The sequence below is a fragment of the Hyaena hyaena genome, unplaced genomic scaffold (genome assembly GCF_003009895.1).
Source record: "Hyaena hyaena isolate Hyena2069 unplaced genomic scaffold, ASM300989v1 scaffold_28, whole genome shotgun sequence".
Lineage (NCBI taxonomy): Eukaryota > Metazoa > Chordata > Mammalia > Carnivora > Hyaenidae > Hyaena > Hyaena hyaena.
This window is the reverse complement of record NW_024080660.1, coordinates 4,820,744-4,827,026: the sequence shown is the minus strand read 5'-3', so window position 1 is coordinate 4,827,026 and position 6,283 is coordinate 4,820,744.

Genomic DNA, 6,283 nt, shown 5'->3' with positions numbered 1-6,283 from the left:
CCCCTCCTTTTTTTTTTTTTTTTTTAACGTTTATTTATTTATTTTAAGAGAGAGAAAGAAAAAGAGAGAGCAGGGGAGGGGCAGATGGAAAAGGAGAGAGAGAAACCCAAGCAGGCTTTGCGCTATCATTGCAGAGCCCGACGTGTGGCTGTCCCACAAACTGTGAGATCATGACCTGAGCTGAAATCAGGAGTCAGATGCTTAATCAACTGAGCCATCTAGGCTCCCCTCTCCTTTTTTCTTATTTATTTTTTTAATGTTCATTTATTTTTGAGGGAGAGTGAGAGTGCAAGCAGGGAGGAGCAGAGAGAGGGGGACAGCAGATCTGAAGCAGGCTCTGTGCTGACAGCAGACAGCCCGAAGTGGGGATCAAAATCACCAACTGTGAGATCATGACCTGAGCCAAAGTTGGTAGCTTAATTGATTAAGCCAACCAAGTACCTCACCCTCTCCTATTGAAAAAAAATGGATTTGTAGGGCTCAGTCAATAGAGCACGTGACTCTTGATCTTGAGGTCATGAGTTCAAGCACCACATTGGGTGTGGAGCTTACTTTTTAAAAAAATGGATTCATATATTTTTATGTATTCTGGACACGAGCCCTTTCAGGTTCTCTGGATGAATACATCTCAGTTTCCGGGAGCACCACAACAGAAACTCCACACCCTCTAGCAGATGAACACCCTTAGTATTTGGATTCTAGCCTGGGATGAGGTAGACTTCAGATTCTGTTTGTAGATCACCAAGGGTGGAGATATTGGGGAATATCTCCAATATCTCCACTCTTCTTCCTTCCCTTTGTACAGATTTATTGCCAAACAGTACAGTTGCTCTCTTTCCTTGAAGTGCCCAGAGCTTGAAGTCTGACTTGTATAACAAGTCATCTAAGTTTCTCTTAAAAGAAAAAAAAAGGTAAAATTAGAAGGTATAGAAGGAAAAATGGGCAAATGTTGGGGGGACTACATTGAAAACCACATTGGGGGCTTTATCTAATGTTTTTTAAAGGGCTTGAATTTGAAATTCATCAAGTATATTAGCATCCAGTCCAGTAAAGATGATGAAAATAATTCCATTGGCCTGGAGAGTCAGAAAATTGACAGGAAACCAACCTGCTATCTTCACACGTTTTTTGTTTTTTTTATTGTTGTCATTACCTTTTCCTTTAGGCAATGTTTTCCTTTGTTTCTTAAAAGGAGCAATTGTCGTTTTCTTTATTTAAAGCAACTTTGGATGATTGTTTTGGTTTTAGAAAAGGTTTTTAAATCTTGTCAGTTTGAAATGATACTCCCTTCCCTATCTATCCCCTTCCAACACAAATGGGATCTGAGCATTCTCAGGGAGTGGAATTAGTTAGGACTTCTGTAATCAACAAAAATGCTTTGGGATAGCACAAACAAAAAGCTGATCTTTTAGAATGTTCCAAGGATATTTAACAGAATGACGGGATGTAATGCAGCATGTTCTTGGGAACAAATTGGATGCAGAAAGTGTTCTCTTTGACTTGCTTCTGAACCTCTGCTTTATTGTTCAATCTGAAGCCACCTACCGTGGTTTCCATCTTTTAGATGCCAATAGTCCTCTTACTCTTCAACGATGTGCCACATCTTGGGGACCACTTAGTCCTCGTTCCAAATTCTTGGGAAAGGAGTCTAATCGGGTTCAGCTTGGGTCAAGGGCTTATCTACAGAGCAATCAACTGTGGCCTGGGGTGAACAGGGCACACCATGTGAATGAGGCTTCTCTTTCTGTCAACTTGTGGGTGACAAGTGGAAGCACACTGAACTGGCCTCCTCATTTGTGGGGCCCTATGCAAAATGAAAATACAGGACTCCCTTGTTAAAAAAATTGTTAAGGATTTCGAGGCGCCTGGGTTGCTCAGTCGGTTAATGATCCGACTCTTGGTTTCAGCTCAGGTCATGATCTCACAGTTTTGTGAGTTCGAGCCCCACGTCGGGCTCGGTGCTGACAGTATGGAACCTGCTTGGAATTCTCTGTCTCTCTCTCTCTGCCCCTTCCCCACTTGTGCTGTCTTTGTCTTTCTCAAAATAAATACATAAACTTAAAAACAATTATTAAGGATTTCAAGATTGCAACAGCAGAGCATTTAACCAAGGGTGGGGCCCTTCCAGTGTAGGGCCCTGGGGGACTGTACGGGTCTCCTGCCAAGAAACTGCTCCATGTTCTGGACCTGGAGGAAGAGCCTCCAAAAGGGATTTCCAGACCCCGTATGTCAGAGCTTGGAGTCAGTGACTCTTGTTTTTGGAATTCATAACTTAGACTGAGTGTTAGGTTTTCCACCTTTTCTGCCCACGTCTCTATTCCCTTTTCAGATCCAGTAACTTTATGTGGAATTGCTTGAGTGTGAATAAGTTGGCTTTTTAAGTCTTTTGTCTCTTCTATTATTAGGCAATGATCTTTTGGAAGGTTGTACAAAGTGTGCATTTGACTTGGTGAATCATCTTCAAAAGAGTTGATGAAGGAGTTAATTGTCCTTTAAAAAAAAACTTTTTATGTTGCATTAGACTTACAGAAAAGTTACAAAAATAGTCTTGAGAGTTTTTATGTAGCCCTTACCCATCTTCCCCTTAATGTTAACATCTTACATAACTATAGTACAATTATCAGAACCAAAAAGATTAACATTGGTACAATGCTCCTAACTAAAGACCTTTCTTTTTTTTTTTTTTAAATTTTTTTAATGTTTTATTTATTTCTAGGAGAGAGAGAGAGAGAGACAGCGTGAGCAGGGGAGGGTCAGAGAGAGAGGGAGTCACAGACTGAAACAGGCTCCAGGCTTGCTGGCAGTCAGCACAGAGCCCGACGCGGGGCTCGAACCCACGAACCGCGAGATCATGACCTAAGCGAAAGTCGGACGCTCAACCGACTAAGCCACTCAGGCGCCCCTAGACCTTTCTTGAATTTTATTAGGTTTTTTGCTACTGTCCTTTTCTTCTGCTAGGCTCCGGACCAGATCTCACATGGCATTTAGTTATTTCTTAGTCTCAAATTTACTAAGAAATATACTGTTTCTTAGTAAAAACTCCAATGACTTTGTCTTTCCTGACTTTGACTTTTCTGGAAGAATATTGATCAGTTATTCTGTTAAATGTCCCACAATTTGGGTTTGTCTGATGTTTTCTCTGGATTAGGCAGAAACTGAGGGTTAATAATGTGTCCTCGGTGCATCCTATCTGGTTCATGATGCTGCTTGATCTTATTACTGGTGATATTGACATGATTAAGCTGGTTTCTGCTAGATTTCCCACTGTAAAGCTACTATCTTTCTCTTTGTAGTTAATACACATCCTGCAGGAAATATTCCGAGACTACGCAAATTCTGTTTCTCTCCAAACTTCTCCCAACTCATTTTAGCACTCATCAGTGGAGCTGTGTGCAACAATTACAGTATTTAGCTAATGAATACATTTTTTGCAGTTTTTCTTTTTGTCTCTAGTCTTGCAGTACCCAACCTAGGGCTCATGCTGGTTCTTTTCTTCCCATCCTTCTTAGTGTAGCTATGTTTTTTACTTATAATGGATTCATTTTTTAGGTTTTCTTATTCCATTTGGACTCTCTCCACACTCCAGTTGGTTTTAGCTATTTCTTTATTTTGGGAGTATGTGAGACACTACCATTCCTCTAAGAGGCAGAGCTATATGAATATATACTCTGAGTATCACTACCTCCTCATTCCCACTACCCCATTTCATTTACTCCCTTTTTCTCTTTTCCCCACCTATCCTCTACAGGTAGCCAGTTGCCTTAGTTTCTGATTTATCTTTCCTATACTGTGTTTCTTTTGCACAAACAAACAAATGCAGTATATTTTTTTTATATTCCTTTCTTAGGGCAGCATTTGTGCTTTGCATTTTTTCACTTAGCAGTATGTCTTGGCAACCACTTTATATCAATTCACAGAGTTCTTCCTCATTTTCTAATTTTTAAAAGTGTTTATTCATTTATTTTGAGAGAGAGCAAGAACAGGGGAGGGGCAGAGAGAGAGGGGGAGAGGGAGAATCCCAAGCAGGCTCCACGCTCGGCACGGAGCTCAATGCGGGGCTTGATCCCATGACTGTGAGATCATGACCTGAGCCCAAATCAAGAGTCAAATATGTGGGGTGCCTGGGTGGCTCAGTCAGTTGAGTGTCCAGCTCTTGGTGCTGGCTCAGATCATGGGATCTAGCCCTGTGTCAGGCTCTGAGCAGGGTGTGGAGCCTGCTTAAGATATGCTCTCTCTCTCTCTCCCTTTCTCTTCCCCTCTACCTTGTTCTCTCTCCCTCTCCAAAAAAAAAAAAAAAAAAAAGTCAGACATCTAACCCACTGAGCTACCCAGGCGCCCCCTTCCACATTTTTTAAATAGCTGCTGAATATGCTATTGTGTGATGTGCCACAAATGTACAAATACTTAAATTGTTTCCAAAATTTTGCAGTTACAAATAATGCCGCAATAAATAACCTTGTGTATGTGCCTTTTTTCTATTGTTGGAGTGTATCTTCAAGTGAATGTCATATAGATATGTGTGTGTGTATGTGTGTGTGTGTGTGTGTGTGTGTGTGTGTGTGTGTGTATTTTTTCCTTCTAATCTTTCTTGTCTCCAGGGAACGGAGAGCTATGTTGATGTTACTGTTTATTTCATGCTTTCTTTCTTAGCTCTGCCTATCTTTGAAGTCTGTAATCTCTCACAATAAGCATGGATTGTGGTCAAGAATATTTTCTGAGAAAGTCCTCACTCCTCCTCACTATTGACTTGGTCAATAATTTGGGTGGCACCCCTAGTCTTATACTACAGTAATGGTTCTCTATCCTGGCTGAACATGAGAATTTCTAAGAATCTTTTAAATATATCAATGCCTAAGAATGCTCTAGGAGGACTTTGCAATTAATGCAGAATCTCTGGGTGTGAGACTCAGGCACCTGTATTATTCTGAGGCACCCTAGAAATTCCAATGTGCAGCTAAGGTTGAGAACCACTGGGTTAAATCCTTGAAATGTTACAAAATTCTCCTGGCCTTTACCATATGCCGTGATTTGATCCTGGCTGACTGGGAGGCGTTCCACTCAGAAAATTCCCGATTTTTACCTGGAGGAGAGGAAAGTACCAATGGGCTCAATTTAGGGAGAATCTGTAAAAGTCTTTAATGAGATAGAAGTTCAACTTAGCCAAGAAAAAAAATGTTTCTCATATGAAGTCTGAAAGACAGCTAAAAGTTGCTTCAAGTCAAAAAGGAAAATTGTCAGATTTCCTTTTCTCCCCTTCAACATACAAATCTGGGTACCTTCCTTTGTAGTTAGTCATATTAATAAACTCCAATATTTGTAAAACAGAGTCCACTAATTATGCTGTTTTTCATCAAATCAAAGATACCATGACTTGTAAAATATAGTTACCTTATGTAGCACTAAGAAACAAAAAACCCACTGCTAAATAATTATGAGGTATAATTAAATGTAAGAGATGTTTAAATGTGGGGGAGATGTGCATATTAGAATTGATGAAGTGCGGTAGATCTTTAGCCTAAACATCCTCTGTGAACTCCAAGCCAGTATGGTCACTTGAATTTCTCACGGGCTCTTTAACCTTAACATGTCCCAGTCTGGACTCCCTAGTTCCTTTTCCTGCATTGTCTGCTCTGTCAAAAGGAGCACTCCCTCCCTCCAGCTAGAAACATTGAAGTCATGCCAGATTCCTGACCTTCTGTGCTTTTTAAACACAAAAGATCTTTTTTATTGTTAGCTCTGTCTCCTACCCCTCTCTCCAACGCATTGCCTTCCTCTTTCCCTCCTTGGTGGCTTTGAGTCAGGTCTTCCTCAGCTCTCCACAGGATTACTGCAGTGACCTCCTACCTGCTTTCCACTTCTCTAATCAATCCTACCCTTCCTTGTCCTGGTTTTCCTTCGTAAACATCAATCCGATCGTATCTTCCTCACTCAAATTATCCTATAAGACAAATACTCCATCCAAAAACCAAGCAAAGTGAATGAGCAGACCACCTTACAGAAGAAACCAATGCACATTTATGCATGTGAAAAGTTGTTCATCACGAAATAAATGACATTTCCTCACCTACCCAATTGGCAGAATTTGAGAGAACTGATAATGAATGATTGTAAGAATGTGCAGAAGTACTCCTATATACCGTTGTTGGTAGTACAATATTTTGGATGGCGTTTTGGATACGTGAAAGAACGCAAACTGCCTGATATCTTTGAGCCTCAATCACTGTATTTGGTTAAATGGGGCTGAGATCTAACTAAATGGCTTCAAGGAAGCGAGATAATTCAG